Consider the following 17,485-nt stretch of genomic DNA (forward strand, 5'->3'; position numbering starts at 1 on the left):
TTTGAGATAGGATAGATGGATGTGAAGACATCTTTCCTTCATGGTGATTTGGAGGAAGAGATTTATATGTCACAGCTTGAGCACTACATTGTTAAAGGTAAAGAATACTTAGTTTGCAGATTAAAGAAATCTCTATATGGTTTGAAGCAATCTCCTAGGATGTTGTACCTTAAGTTTGATTCCTTTGTGTTGTCAATTGGATTTGTAAGATCAAAATTAGATCATTATGTTTATTTTAGAGTTGAAAATGATCGCCTTCTTATTCTTGCATTATATGTTGATAATATGTTGTTCTTTGGGAAGGGTAGGGGTATATTTTTTATTTTAAATCTCAGTTGTTAGCATAGTTTGAGATGAAAGATCTTGGGGCAGCTAGGTACATCTCGGGTATTGAAATTAGTAGAGACAGTTCTAACAGAAAACTTTGGTTGAGTCAAAGTAAGTATGTGAAGTCTATGTTGGATAGGTTCAGCATGGCAAATTGTAGACCACTATGTGTTCCTATTCCTGTATGAACAAAGTTATCTGTAGATGATTGTCCAAAATCTCCTAGTGAGATGAAGGACATGAGTAGAGTACCTTATGCTAATGTAGTTGGCAGTCTTATTTATGCTATGGTCTATACTAGACTAGACATTGCCCAAGCATTGGGAGTCCTGAGTCAGTTTATGGCTAATCCTGGACGAGTAAATTAGGATGCAGTTATGCAAGTATTCAGATATTTGAGGGGTACATTAGATTACTCCATATGTTATCATGGTAACTCTTCTAGATCTCCACATTTAGTTTCTATTCATGGATTTTTGGATTTAGATTGGGTAGGTGATATTGACCGCAGGAGATCCACCAGTGCTTATGTGTTCACTATGATTGGTGGTGCCATCAGTTGGATGAGCAAGTGACAACCTGTGGTTTCTTTATCCACTATAGTAGCTAAGTACTTGACTGCTACTCATGCTTGTAAGGAAGCCATTTGGATTAAGAGATTGTGTTCTAATGTTTGTGTTGATACAAAATAGATTATTATTTGGTGTGATAGTCAGAGTGCTATTTGCCTCACAAAGAATCCAACTTTCCATGCCAGAACAAAGCACATTGATGTGCAGTATCACTTTGTGAGAGATATGGTGGAAGATGGAAAGGTAAATTTGGAGAAGGTAGATACTGTGAAGAATGTTGCAAATGCATTAACAAAACCAATGGGCACTGAGAAGTTTAGATGGTGTTCGAAGTCTATGGGCCTTTTGGCCTATAGTGGTTAGTTTTTGTTATGTTGTTGTTGCTCTTACAAGGTGTTCAACAAGTGAAAGAATGTTAGGAATAAGGTGTCTCAACCTTGGATAATTCCTATTCTTATTATTTTTTTTGTAAAATGTATTTCTTGCAAATAATGTTGATGTGTTGGCATCTTGAATTGTGTATAAGGAGATCATTGCTAAAATGGTTATGACAGATTCCTATGACACATAAGAGCTATGTTATAAGAATTTTCAGGTTTGCTAAGAGGAAGTATGTGAAAAAGTGTATTGTTGGTACTGTGAGTTGCTACTAGTGTCTTTTCCTATCACTGTTGAGCTTGCATTGCAAGTGTATTGTAACCTTGTGTTGAAGATAATACATCTTGGCTGAAATATTGTTGTTTACATGATATTGAATTTGTAAGTGTAAAATATTTTAATAGGATTTTCACAATACTTCTCTTAAGGGATTAGTGTAGGAATCTATTTTCGCACCTGAGTTTCCTTACACGTATGTCCCTAGGGGCCCTAGGACCCCCAGAGATGCATTTGGTTTGTTCCAATGCATTGAGGCGGGTCATAGGTTAACCTGTGACCCTCTCAATGCATTTCACGAGAACATATGTTGCTAGGGGACCTAGGACCCCTAGGGATGCATTTGGTTGGTTCCAATAAGTTGAGAGGGGTCATAGGCTAACCTATAACCCCTCTCAATGCATTTCATAATAGTGTATGTTCCTAGGGGCCCTACAACCCCTAAAAATGCATGTGGTTTGTTCTAATGAGTCGAGAGGAGTCATAGGTTAACTTGTGACCCCTTTTGATGCATTTCATGATAACCTATTACTCCTGTTGGTGCATTTCATTACATCCTATGTCGCTAGTGGTCTTAGGGCCCCTAGGGACAGATTTGGTTGGTTCTAATTCATTGAGAGTGGTCAGAGGTTAACCTATGACCCCTCTCGATGCATTTTATGACAATGTATGTCCCTAGGGGCCCTAAAACATCTAAGGACACATTTGGTTGGTTCTAATGCATCGAGAGTTGTCATAGGTTAATTTATGACCCCTCTTGATGTATTTCTGAACAACGTATGTTGCTAGGGCCCTTACGACCCTTAGGGACACATTTTATTGGTTCCAAAGTGTCAGGAGGGGTCAATGCATTTCATGACAATATATGTCCCTAGGCACCTTACTACCTCTAGGGACACATGTGATTGGTTCTAATGTATTGAGAGGGGTCAAATTTCATTACAATGTATGTCCTTACGGGCCCTAGTTTCCCTAGGGATGCATGTGATTGGTTCCAATGGATCAATAACCTATGACCCCTCTTGATGCATTGGAACCAACCACATGTGTTCCTAATGCCCATAGGTTAACCTATGACCCCTCTCTATGTATTGGAACTGACCACGTGCATCTCTAATGCCCCTGTGACCCCTCTCGATGCATTGGAACCAACCACATGCATCCCTAGGGGCACTAGGGCACCTAGGGACATATGTTGTCATGAAATGCATAAAGAGGGTTCATAGGGACATACGTTGTCATGAAATGCATTGAGAGAGGTCATGTCCCCAAGGGTCCTATGACCCATCACGATGCACCTCACGACACTATATGTCCCTAGTGGCCCTACAACCCTTGGGGATTCATTTGGTTGGTTCCAATGTGTCAAGAGGGGTCATAGGTTAACCTATGACCTCTCTTAATGCATTTTATGACAACGTATGTCCATATGGGCCCTAGGACCCATAGGGATGCATTTAGTTGGTTCCAATGCATCGAGAAAGGTCATAGGTTAACTCTAGACCCCTCTCAACACATTTCATGACAACGTATGTTCCTAGGGACCCTAGGATCCCTAGGGACACATTTGGTTGGTTGTGTAGACACCTAAATTTGATTACACTATTTTAGTAATCCTATTTAGTTATCTAGAAAGGCATTATTAATTAAATTTCTATTTAATTAATCCTTTGTCATCCCCTAGTTGATTAATTTAATTAATCATCTATAGTCCTAATTGATAAATCAAATAATCTATTATTTATCAATTAAATCCTATTCTTCTATCTAATTCCAATAATCCCCATTTATTAAATAAATCTATTTGATAAATGAAATCTTCAAATTCAAAAACCCCTAACCTATCTCTAATCCTCCATTTAGCCTAATCCACCCCAACCACTCATACTAACCAAGCTTAGCCACCAACTCACCCACCCTCATTAATGCCATCCACTTGCACATCTCTAACATCCCTAAGCTAATCCTAAACCCAAGCCTAATCCACCCCCTAATGTTGTCACATTCCTTAAACAAGTTTAAGACTTTCCTAATCCAAACCAAAGTCTCCCCTCAAAAAACCCAACCACTAAGTCATGAGTGCTCTTACAAAACATAAAGACTCTTACAAGCCCACTCATGACTCTTACACCCATCTTCCACACTCTTCCCTCTTCCACGCTCAATCCTCTTACATCCCTCTTACATACTCAACCCCACTCATCATGACTTTAACCAACCCTTTACCCTACCCTCTCACACTCATCCTCCTTGTGACAAGTGTCACCTTCCCCTTGGTGCTAAACAAGCACAATCCATGTGCTCTCCTTTGAGTGCATCCTATCCCTCCTTAAGCCTTCATCCATCCTTGCATCTAAGCCCTCCATCTCTCTACCCCTTAGCCTATAAATTGAATCCCATCCCAAGCCATTTCATCAACAATCTTTGAGCTAAAGTTACCATGCTATTTTGAGAACCAAAGCCATCAACCATACCCTTATAATGCCAAATTGAGAGCTCACAAAGCTACCAATTTACCATTACCCACCTCCATTGAAGCAGCTTTTGAGCATCTTGAGCATACATCCACAACAAAAGGACACATCTACAGAATCAAGAAAGCATGGAGTGCTTTTTCTTGTGAGGTTTGCACTTCTTGTTTGCTTTCTTTGTCTAAGCATATATGTGAATTTAGTTTTTGGTTTGTGAATGTTTACTTTATTTGTTAATGTTCTTTGCATACTGATTCTGGTTCTACAGGTTGTAATGCATCGAGAGGGGTCATAGGTTAACCTATGACCCCTCTCAAGGCATTTCATAACAATGTATGTCCCTATGGGCACTAGGACCCCTAGGGATACATTTGGTTGGTTTCAATGCATCAAGAGGTGGCATAGGTTAACCTATGACCCGTCTCAACACATTTCATGACAATGTATGTTCTTAGGGGCCCTACGACCCCTATGGATGCATATGGTTTGTTCTAATGCGTGAAGAGGGTCCATAGGTTAACTTGTTTCCCCTCTTGGTGCATTTCATGACAACCTATGTCCCTAGGGGTCCTACAGCCCCTAGAGATGCATTTTGTTTGTTCCAATGCATCATGTGGGGTCATAGGTTTGACGCATTTCATGATAATATGTATCCCTAGGGACCCATTGAGAATGCATCGAAAGGGATCACTAGGGGCCCTAGGGACATATGTTGCCATGAAATGCGTTGAAAGTGGTCATATGTTAACCTATGACCTATTTCAATGCATTTCATAACAATATTATAATTAATAATAACATAATACTATGTATTTTATTATAATAATAATATATTATTAGATTATATAACAATAATGATAATATATGTTACTAGATTATAGATTTAAAAATAATAATAACCATATATATTATTATATATAATAATAGTCATATAATATTGCTATATATATTTAATAATAATAATAATATTTATCATATATATTACTATATTATATTTAGTTATAATTATTATTATTATATTTATAACTATATTATATTTAATAATAATAATTATACATATTACTATATATAATAATAATTGTTAATAGTAATAATCATAATCATATGTAATAATAATATTAATTGTCCACACTTCCCCCAAATAAATTTCCCTCTAAAACCCTCTAAACTTTTCCTCTCAAATTTCTCTCCAAAATTGCAATTGGAAAAATTCTTTTCTCTCAAATTTCCCTCCCTCCAAAATTGCAATCAAAAAATATTTTCTCTCAAATTTCCCTCCAAAATTACAATTGGAAAACTCACAAGTATTGGATACTCGATTTCATATCGAGTATTCAATTTTAGATTGTATACCCAATTTTATTTCATGTATATGATTAGGCTCAGTATTCACCAAGCCTATTTGGTCAACCCAAAAAATGTGTTTGAGAAAGCTTTCAATGACACTTAGACATTGGGTAGCCATTTGACAATGTTATTTTCATCGAAATTGAATAAAACAAAAAGGGCTTATTTATAACACTCTCAAGATTCCATTGATATAATTACTATCAAATTTGGAGTTCACTAAGTATTTATTAGTTAATTTTCAATGAAGATGATTGTAAAGTGTTGATTGACATACTAATTAAAAAATAGCTACAACTTTCAAATAGTTTAACATTTTTTAAATCCAAAAGTTGCGTCACATTCTATGCTTTGCCTAGTATAAAGAAAAATAAAATAAAAATTAATTTGGTAAAGTTTTCAATTAGATAAGGTGGTCAAACACATGAGTTTTTTTACCAAAAATTTTTATTAGAAAATTCATATTTAATTATTTATTTGAAATAAAAATACCCAAAAATATGCGTCACATCTGGGCATGAGTCTAATTTTTATAACTATAATTATATTTAAAAATATTATCATTTGATTTTGATTAAGCTGGTCAGATATATACCTATATTTTATTTTTGCCTTGAAATTTTTGTAGTAGTGCATTAAAATCCAAACTTTTGACCACTCAAATATTTTTTTCTCCAAATAAGGCCTAGTAGTTTAGAAACTACATTCAATTTCCTATAGATTATTTTCTTACAACTTTTTGATATAAACCCAAGAACCACTTTAAAATTATGTGTCAAGTTGACATAACCCTGATTTGCTAGTTTTTCACTGCCACTTAAGGCCATAGTTTGGTTGACCATGATCCTGCATATACCCATGTGTTTGATGAGAAGAGGCACTTCCTCCACAAAAAAACATAAGTTTTGAAGTGCCAAAAAATACATTTTCAATGTGAAAGAAGAGACTACATCAAAGCCACAAAGAATGACACCTCACCTATGGCAATTGGAATATAATATAATTCAAAGTTGTCAAGGCATCAATACTAACCACCTTCCAAAGGGACAAAAATGTTATCCCGAAGAATTTAGTAAGCTACCCTACTATGAGCAGCTACAAATTGTGCATTTGTTTTTTGTCATGCATATTGGAAAGAATGTAATAGAGACACTATAGAAAATATTGGATGGAAGGTGTGACAAAAAAAAACTTGCCAAAATTTATAGTGACATTCATGATTCCAATCATGTAATCAAAAATATTATTGAATCAAATACCAAGGGAGACTGGATTAATGCAAGTGTCCTTCTTTGGTTATTAATGAACCAACAAAGTCATGCCATAAAAGAAGTCATATGAAAAATTCAATTTCCTACAACTTTTACTACGAATATAAGCAATCTCATATCAAAGAAAAGTGAATTTGGCCCAGGAATGAAAATACATGATTGACAAACGTTCATCAAGGTAAGTCATGATATTTTTTATTTATAATATATTTATGAAATTCCATTCAATTTCCATTGTATTACATTAGAAAAGAATGAAATGATTAGTTGACAATTTTTGTAGTATGTGCTACCCCTATCACTCCTAAACAACTTCAACAATGAAATCAAACAAGTGATATATATGGTCTTAGAAAATAGATGAGGTAAGAAGTGATATTTTTTCAACATATCAAACAAGTAATATATTGTAAAGACTCATATTTATATGTTTTTGTTTCTTGAATCCCTTGTAGGTGGTTGTCATTGAAAGAAATCCATAAAGAAGTTATAAGATATTAGAAGAAAAGAATTCCTCTACTAATGTGTGAAATATAAAAGTTTTTACCTTCAACTCTTTTCAATGCACAAGAACACTACCTCATACACTAAGTTGAGGAGAATCAATTGTGTGGACCTATACAACCTAGGTCAATGTGGATGGTTGAGAGACACTTAAATTTTTTGAAGGGTTTGGTTTGAGAAAGAGTATGTCTTGAGGGTTCTATGATTAAGGGATATATGGCATACCAAATGATGGTGTACATTACTCAATATGTTCCTAATCTTGCAACAAAGACCCATAAAGCAAGGTATTTTTTAGTGGCTAATATTCATAAATTGGCTAATTTTAGAAAATTTTGATTGGTAATTTGGATAATAATTTAAGATTTAATGAAACCTAAATTGCCATATTTTTATAAATTTTAGCTTTAAAATATGTAAAATCACTCCATAATTTATTTTATTAAAATATTTATATTCAAAGATTCATCATAATACTCAATATATGATTAGATTTGATTAACCTAAATATTATATAATATTAGAGAAATTAAAATTAATTCACCAATCATTATCATAATTATTAGTTACTTAAGGGATATATCACCAATATTTAGTTTTCATTATTGATTTAAAATATAATGTAATGATCCTCATAGTAATCCACTAGTTAAAAAATATTCATTTTTCATTTTTAATATTCTATGGTGATTAATGAAATTTCTATTATTATTGAAATTTCTAAAAGATTTGTGAATAGATTTTTTTTTCAAAATTATGAAAGATTCACCAATATTTTATATCCTTTTTTGGAGGGGGGTTTCTTAAAGATTACTCAGCCATATAGATTGCATTTGGGATCTTGACTCCACTAAAAAAATTTAAGGGGAGTACTTGGTGGGGAAAGGTAGATTTAGGAAATTGAAAGGTAATAAATTATGAGATGTTATTGTAGTTAAGTAATTATTAATCTTCAAAATAAATATTTTCTAAGTCATCTATTTATTTTTGTACAGTTGCTAAAGAGTGGGATGCAATACATTTATTTATTGCAAACAATCAAAGATTGGATGACGGCATGGATTGATCAATGTCAACATTCTGGTCATGGGTTAAAATGAGAATCCATGTCTTCAATGGTTAAACAAGCTCATTAAAATGGAGATCCCAATGTTACAAAAAAGGAAATAGATTTAGCATATGGTCTAAGAGATCCCTAGGTAATTTTAATTTTGTTAATCGACTGTATATTTTTCAACTCATGATGGAATACTTTATACATGTTTGACATTATTGTAGGTTAAAAACCACAAGACTATGTTTTGAAATGGTTATAAATTTTACATTAAAGATTTAGATGACACAAAGAGAACTTGTGAATTTTGGATAAGTGCACTCTTCCAAGTGACCAATATTACATCTAGAAATGACTTACATCCTCATCAATCTCAAAATCAATACTATGACATTTTGGTTGATATACTTGACTGTGACTTTAATTCCTTCAAATCAATTCACTTCATCATCAAATGGTATAGACTACCACTCAATCAATATGATCCTAATAGAACTATTATTTGGCATGAGAATGGATTTTCAATGATTAATACAAGGTTGTTTGAGCCAGTTGGGGATGAGCCCTATTTTCTTCCAAGCCAATGTGAGTAAGTATTTTACTTAGAGGTTCCACATAAACGAGGTTGGTCATTTGTTGTTATACATGATCCAAAGAGAAAGATGATAAAGTGTAATATGATGGAAGAAGAAGATACCAAGGATGAGGAAGAAGTGGTCATGATTGAGAGTTAGTCAATGATGCTCCGAAAGAAAATTATGCTGCTACTAATCACGATGATGATGCTTCTATTGATCATGATTATGAGGAGGAAGAGGATGATGATGATGATGATGTTGATGGTGGTGGTGGTGATGATGACCCGGATAGTGGTGGTGACAATGTCAATGATGACAATGATCCTAATCATGAGATGGATGAGGAATAATATCAATGTATATAAAAGTAAACATGTTCTATTCAATTTTTTATTTATGAATTATCAATACAAGTAAAATTTTTTAATTGAGTTTGGTGTACTAATATAAATTTAACTATAATAAATGTTGGGATTAAGAAAACATTTTGTATAGCAATTGCAGGGGATGTAGATGATGAGTGTATTGAGGTCCAAGCTAGCAAGCAAGATGATGTGGTTTGACAAGGTAAAGAATGCTACAATGTTCTTTAAAATCTCAATTTTTCAAAATTTAACCCTTTTATATTTTGCTGCAGGGACTAAACTTTGCAAAGGACAATGAGTGCACATGTATGGGTGTCAAGAAATATTGATGATGACATGAATATGCCTCTACAACAATATAGGGAAGGATGAAAAAAGGAAAAAATATAAAATACGTGATTCATGTCTACTTATGTAACTTATTTGATAATGACTCATGTTTATGTATAGATGTTTTATTTATGTTCTATTGAATGTTCATTGGAATGTTTTAATGAATCTTACATTTCAATGTTAATGTGAATTTTCAAATGAAACTATTTTGTTAATGAATGTTATCATGGGATAATTCATGAATGATAGATTTTATTAATAGAATGAATGAATTTTAGATGTTAACAGAGAATTTATATGTTAGCTGGGGGGAATGAGCTTCAACCTTCGCATGGTTGGCCTTGATTAGTAGAGAATATTAAACTATTTTATAATCCAAGTCCATCTCAACATTATCCTATGATTGCATGACAACTAACTGTGTGAATCTCTTAGTTTCAGGAAATGCAGAACGACGCGATAGTAAAAATCATTTATTTATGAAATTTAGTTGTAGTATATGAAGTATTTGAAAGAATGGCTTTCTATGGGATTGCCTTAAATTATTCCTCTCTAAGGTATTCTATTGTTTCTATTTATCTACAATCATGTTTGATTGCATTTGATAACTTTTGATGTAAATTAGGAGACATGAAGAAGAATTTGAATAGTGGAAACAAATGATATTAGATCATTCTAAAGTATACATTGATTCATGAACTATTCTCCTTATTTATTTTCAATGTGGTGATATATTGAATAATATTACTAGGAGGAAGAAGAGGATCTTAAAGTTTATATAATATGAAATGCTTAATGGAGAAAGCAGGTAACAAATTTATAATTTCACAATTTATAATCCTTATTGCAAATTACAATACGCAAAAGTCAAACTTCATTAGCTACATGTCTACCTAGGTTTATTGATGTAGGAGAATCCTAGTTGTAAGAGTAATCTTGCATCACCCAAAAATATATTATATTTAATCTTTTCTATTTTAATAAGTACTAGTAGACAAGGGAGTTGATAGTTATGGGAGCTTACTATTTTTAGTAAGTTTTTCATACAAGCTCACAATGTTCTCATTTTCTATAGGAAGGTTCATTTTAGTTTTATAAACATATCATAAAAATCTCATTGCTCTAGCTTAAGTGTCTGAGAAGTTATTGTGGATTTTTGGTGGAAATTTTTGAAGAAAAACCTCCAAGCTCACTATTGGAGGCCTCAAAGTGTCTAGATGAGGTTCAAAAACTCAAGGGAAAGGTTATTGTGTTGTTTCAAGCCTATAGATCAAGAGCTGACATTTTTGAAAAGTGGATGTAATAGCCAACCAGAGCAATGGTTAGCAAAAACTAACACTAATATAGTAGAATAATCTTAATTCCAATCATATTTCAAACACAAAATAATGAACTTTAAATACTAATTATATGACACACCATTTTAAGCTTTATTGATTTTAAAATGCTAAATGTAAAATTTCATTTTCATACTAATAAAAAAACAAATGTCACTACACTAAATAAAATCCCTTTATTCCTAAACTAGAACTACCATACCCTAATTTTTGTTAGCTCTAACCCATTAATCTAATCATTCTTTGGTCAACTTTCCTTTCTAAAAAAATATCTATTAAACACATCAAATTCTTATTACTTAAATCCTAACTTGTTCATTAACTACTAAACATCATTAATAGTTACTAAAATAATCCAAACTAACCACATAATAATAATTACTAAAAAAATTCCCTAATTTCCTACTCTAGCTACATACTCACCCCTCTCCAACTTTTTTCACTTACAGGCATAGACTTAAAGTTACCTTCAAACATATACTAAATTTTCCTTCTAACCAATATTTATTTGGCTACTTAAAAATGGGAAACTCCAAATTGTCTCCACCTCCACTTTATGATTTGGTTTAGCCTAATTATGGCTAATTTTATGTATAAAAAGAGGTATTAGTTCTTTGAAAAACCATCCAGGTGACTGGAATTTGATTATGAACTTGAAGGCTTGTTGAATATTCCTACACATAAGACAATAATGTTACCATTATGCTTAAAGGGAAAATCTTATAAAGACTTATAAATTTTTTTTGGAGCTAATTACGTCAGTCCCCTTATTGGAGTAGGATCTAGAGACGTAGTCTGACCTATGGAAAAACTCAGTTATCAATTATGTTTTGTGTTTTGTCTATCTACTCTCTTTATTTCAGTCATTACCTTATTATGCTTTGTTCATTTAAGCATTTTAGTTATATTAATTTTCTAATTAATGATTTGAATTAACTTTATGCAATTATGTTAAGCATTCCTCTATAATAGTCCTAGATACTAATTAGGTCAAGTTTGGTATCAGAGCTCTAGTGTGACTAGTGTTGTAGATTTGAATGCTAACAAGATCTAGATTGAGAAAGGAGAAGGAAATCTCAAGGAATACAATCCTAAGATCAAAAAATTAAGGAGTAAACCATCATCACAAATGGAAGACAAAGGTCATGGAAAGGTTTCTAAAGATAAGAGTATCCAGAAGGCTCTTTAGAATTTGTAGACAATGGTAGAAGTTTTGGTATGGGAAAGAGAAGAAAAGATGGAAAGACGTGCAATTCATAAGGGAAAAGGGAAAAAGAAAGAAGGTGATAATGATCCTCCAACCATAGTTCCCTCTTCTCCCTCTTCTCCTTCTTCTACCCATTTTGAGTCTTTTAACATTTTTAAGAGTGGACATAAGCCTTGAATCAAGTTGGATGTAAAGTTTGACTTGCCAAAGTATTGTGGGGAGCTAAATGCTGAGAAATTAGATGACTCGATTAACCAAGTAGAAAACTACTATAGAGTTCAAAACCTTGTAGATGTTACTGATTGAATTTAGTTAACAACTCTTCGGTTAGGTAGTATAGCTCTAACCTAGTGGAAGAGTAGGACTCATGATGAAACTTCACAATATGGTAAGTTTAGTTTGTCTTGGTCAGGATTTGTTAATGCTTTAAAGAAGCAATTTTATCCCCTAGGCCATATGCAATAGTTAATGATGAACTAGTGGCATTTTAGTCAAGGGAAAGGTCAAATTGTCCAAGAGTACACCCATGAATTTCACAAAAGGCTATCTCATTAAATGTTCCATTGTACATACCCAAGACACTTTACTCAAGTACATAGCTAGTCTTCATTCTTACCTAAGACATTCTATTTTGGTTTTGAATCCATGTAATCTAGATGAAGTAAGTGTATAGGAAATACACTTAGAGTCAAGGGGTAAGGGTACTTTCATTGATAGGATTGATAAGAATCCATATAATTTTGAAGGTAAATCCAAAGACAAAGGGAATTGTAAATAGACAACTATAGTAAAGAAAGAGGGTGAAAAACCCACATGCTCACATTTCAAGAAAGAAGGGCATGATGATTCTAAGTGCTGGAAGCTACACCCAGGAAAGAGGCCAAAGAGATATGGTTGAAACAAAGGCAAACAAAAGATTAATGTTGTAATTCAATAGGATCTTGGATCTAACTCTAGAGACGAGACAAAGATTGTTGTTGCCAAAATCCAAGGTAAAGAAAAAGGTATATCTCTTTCTCTAGCTACAAGTTCTTCAAATATAAGTGTCAGTATAAGTAAAGGATCTTCTCCTAAGTATGATAAGAAAGGAATGAATTGTTTCATATTCGGGTTGCTATGAAACATAATAAGGTTGATATGTTGTTTGATTCGAGTTCTCAAAAATTAATTTTATATCTAAAGAAGTTGTTAAAAAGCTTAACTTGACTACAACACCTCATTCAAAGAAACATCCTCTTGGATGGGTTTGCAATGATGCATAGTTACAAGTAACTAAGAAATGTAAATTGAGATTTTCTATCACTGCAAACTGTGTAGATGAGGTAGAAGTTGATATAGTCCCTTTAGATATTTTTGGTCTTGTGCTTGGGAGTCCATACCTATATGATCAAAAGGCTATCTTTTTAGAGGGGAGAAAAAATACCATCTTTTCAAAGATAAGTTGGAATATATTGTATGAGCACATAAGATAAAGAGTAATCTTGCCCTAGTTAATGCTAGATAGATGAAATGGTTAATCAACTCCAGTAAGAGCCTTGTATTAATGCTTGTAAAAGAAAAAGAATATTGAACATTTGAAGCATTCAAGGGGTGTGATCCTAAACATAAATCTAAAATGGTCAATATTTTTTCCACTTATGATTACTTGTTTCAGGAACTGAAAGGATTTCCTCCTAAGAAAGAGATTCAACATGAAATTTAGTTGCAATAGGATGTGCCCCTTCCTAATATTGGCATGTATCATTTATTAGTTCTCTAGAATGAAGAACTTAAAAATTAGGTTCAAGAGGTGGTTGAGAAAGGAGTTATTCATCCAAGTACTACTCCTTCTGGTTCTCCTATTGTGTTGGTTTCAAAGAAAGATGGGACTTGGAGAATGTGCATTGACTATAGGGCTCTGAACAAGATAATGATAAAGAACAAGTATCCTCTTCCTAGAATAGATGATTTACTTGATCAGTTGAAGCAATTTATTTCACTAATTTATACTTATGTAGTGGATATCATCAAATTCAAATTGCAGATAATGATATTTGGAAAACTACGTTTAAGCCAAAATAGGGACTATTTGAGTGGTTGGTTATGCCTTTTGGGTTTGTAATACATCTGCTACATTTATGAGAGTCATGAATAATGTCTTTCATCCCTTTATTGATGATTTTCTCATAGTATATTTAGATGATATCCTTGTGTTCAGTAAGTCTTGGGATGATCATGTAATTCATGTAAAAAGAGTCATGGATGTATTGAGAAAAGAAAATCTTTATGTAAAGATGTCTAAATGCAAATTTTCTAAGACATCATTAGTGTACTTAGGCTATGTCATAGGGGATGGTCAATTGAAAGTAGACCCTTTGAAGTTCAAATATATTATAAAGTGGCCTGAGCCAAGCATAGCTATAGAAGTCAGGAGCTTCTTAGCTGTAGTTCAATACTGAAGGAAGTTCATTACAAAATTATCTTACATTGCATCAATCTTGCATGCTTTAACCAGTATGAAGGAAAATTTTTAGTGGGGAGGTCTAATATAGAAGGTTCTTGATACTTTGAAGGAAAAGTTGACCATTGCACTAGATCTAGCTAGACTTGATTTACATCAACTATTCAAAATTGAGATAGATGCGAGTGGGATTTCCATCATAGTTATATTAATGCAAGGAGGTAAACTAGTTTAATAACACTCTAAAAAAATTTCAAGAGTAGTAAGTAACTATCCAACTTATGATAAGGAACTTTATGCTTTAGTTCAAAGTGTTAAAAAATGGAAGCACTACTTAATGGGAAAGGAAGCTATAATCCACACTGATCACCAACCACTTCAATATGTGCACTCACAATCTAAGTTGCAACAAAGTAGGCACTTTAGGTGGATGGGTTTTCTACAATAGTTTCATTTGTTAATTAAGTATAAGAAGGTTGCACATAAAAAAGTAGCAAATATGCTCTCTAGGCCTCCTATTAACAATTCTTTGATAATCCTTCATAATAGTTTTTTGGTTCATGAAAGTTTTTGAGAACAATATGGTAATGATGAGAACTTTAAGGATATCTATGCAACTTTAATCTAGGGAGAACATGTACAAGATATAGATTACTATGTGCAAGATAATTTGTTTCACCACTTGGGAAAATTATGCATTCCTAATGATGAACAAGCACATGTAAACTAGGAAGCACATACCTCTTTGATTTTAGGATATTTCGAGGTAAGTAAAACATTGGCTCAGTTACAAAAATATTGTTATTGGTCTCATATGTAAGAAATTGTCACTAAGCATATAAAAGGATTTGTAATGTGTGCAACTACCAGACCAAGTAACAAGAAATTTGGTTTGTACACACCATTTCTTATACCATCCCATCCATGAGAAAGTGTATCTATGAACTTCGTGGGGCGTTTATCTATGTCTAGGAAGGGTCATGATTATTTATATGTAGTAGTTGATCGATTCAACAAAATGTGTATTTTAATGCCTTGTAAAAAGAATGTCACTACTAAATTGATAGGGTTACTTCTATTATATTAGATCAAGATTCTTGATTATCTTTGTGGGGACTCATGGATACCAACCTGAAGAAGAGTACAACCTTCCATCTGCAGAGTGACAGACAGACAGAGGTAGTAAACAAGACATTTGTTCATCTACTTAGAGGTTACTGTAGTAAGCATCCTATTTTGTGGGATGAAAATCTCCACTATGTGCAACATGCTTACAACCATGCGACACACTCTTCTAAAAAGAGGTTTCCTTTTGATACTTGCTTCAGATACTTGTGTAAGACACCAATGGATTTTGATTTTGGGAAGGATGATGTTATAGATGGATTCCATGATGTAGAAAAAGCTTTAAGGTTCATCCAGAAAGTCTAAGAAATCTACCAAGTAGTAGAAGAATAGTTGCAATAGAGCCAAAAAAAATACAAGACTTGCCATGATAAGCATCACATCGATCACCATTTCCAATTTGGTGATAGAGTTTGGTTACATATCAGCAAGCAAAGAATGCAAGGTTAAGGAAGGTAGCTCAATCCTATCTTGTATGGTCCTTTTGAGATCTTAGAAAAGATTACTACCAATGCCTTCCACCTTAATTTTCCTCTATACATGCAAATTTACTCAGCTTTCAATGTTGAGAATCTAAAGTTGTATGAGCCTTCAATGATCTTAAATGAAGACACAGACATTCATATTCCATCTGTTGATGATCTTTCACTAGAGTACATGTCAAAATTTCTAGAAGTTGTTATTCTTGATAGGAATATCAGAACTTCACAAAGAGGACCAATTGAATACATCTGAGTGGGATTGAAAGGGATGCATCCAAGCAAGGCAAGATGGATAGAGATTGGTAAAGTGAGGGAAATATCCCCTCACCTACTTTTTGAGTAATCAAAATTTTGGAGGTCTAAAAACTTTTTAATGGTGAGGCTTGATTTGAGGGATAGAAATAAGTAAAAATTGAAATGTCCCCAATTCTCTAAAAATCAACATTACTACAAAGTGTTTGCAATTCTAACCCCAACACAACTTGAATAAGAAAAATTAGAGCTTTGATGCCAAAGTTATGGCTGGCCAAAGATTGTCAAACCAAGTACAAATGTTGTGAAATGGTGAAAAAATATTTTAAAAGTGGTCAACAATGGATTTTAAATTGATAAGAATGTTGGGAGCTTTCCAAAAATGTTCATTTCATCAAAAGTGAAGTCTGTATGTGGAAGCTACGAGAATTTGAAACTCAAGGTAAAAGGTTTTTAAATGATGACATCATCATCCTAGTCAGTTGATGGTGTAATGGAATAGCTGATGTGGAATTTGAAATTTATTTTTCAAAAAATTAGGTGGTAGTTAAATTTGAACTCATACACCTCCTAAATAATCTTCCACCTTAGCCACTAAACCTCACAATTATGTTTACTATTTATAGGTGTCAATTCATATAAAATTTTAGTTCAAATCCACCTCTTAAACAATCTTCCACCTTAGCTGCTAAACCTCACAATTACCTTTACTATTTATAGGTGTCGATTCATATAAAAAATTGGTTGGTGGGAGTGAACTCCTAACCACACATTTCCTACAATGATAGGCAGTCGTTGCACCATTTAGCCATTTGGTTTTTTTGGCAGCATTTACTAATTTAAACATTAACAACCTGCCAATTCCTATTTTAATGGGTAAATTGGTTAAAACAACCTCTCCAAATGAGATGAGGTTAGAAACCATAAAATATTACAAGATTATTTTGAACTTGGAGTTGGTTAGGGGGGTTAATTTTGTTATGATTTGGTTTAGCCTAATTATGGCTAATTTTATATATAAAAGGAGGCATTAGCCCTTTGAAAAACAATCCAGGTGATGAGAAGGAGATTGTGAACTTGAAAGCTTGTTGATTATTCCTACACATTTGAGAATAATTTTACCATTGTGTTTGAAGGGAAGATGTTATAAAGACTAGCAATTATTT

Source organism: Cupressus sempervirens, chromosome 5, assembly GCF_028749045.1.
Source record: "Cupressus sempervirens isolate cs-2001-9-10 chromosome 5, ASM2874904v1, whole genome shotgun sequence".
Lineage (NCBI taxonomy): Eukaryota > Viridiplantae > Streptophyta > Pinopsida > Cupressales > Cupressaceae > Cupressus > Cupressus sempervirens.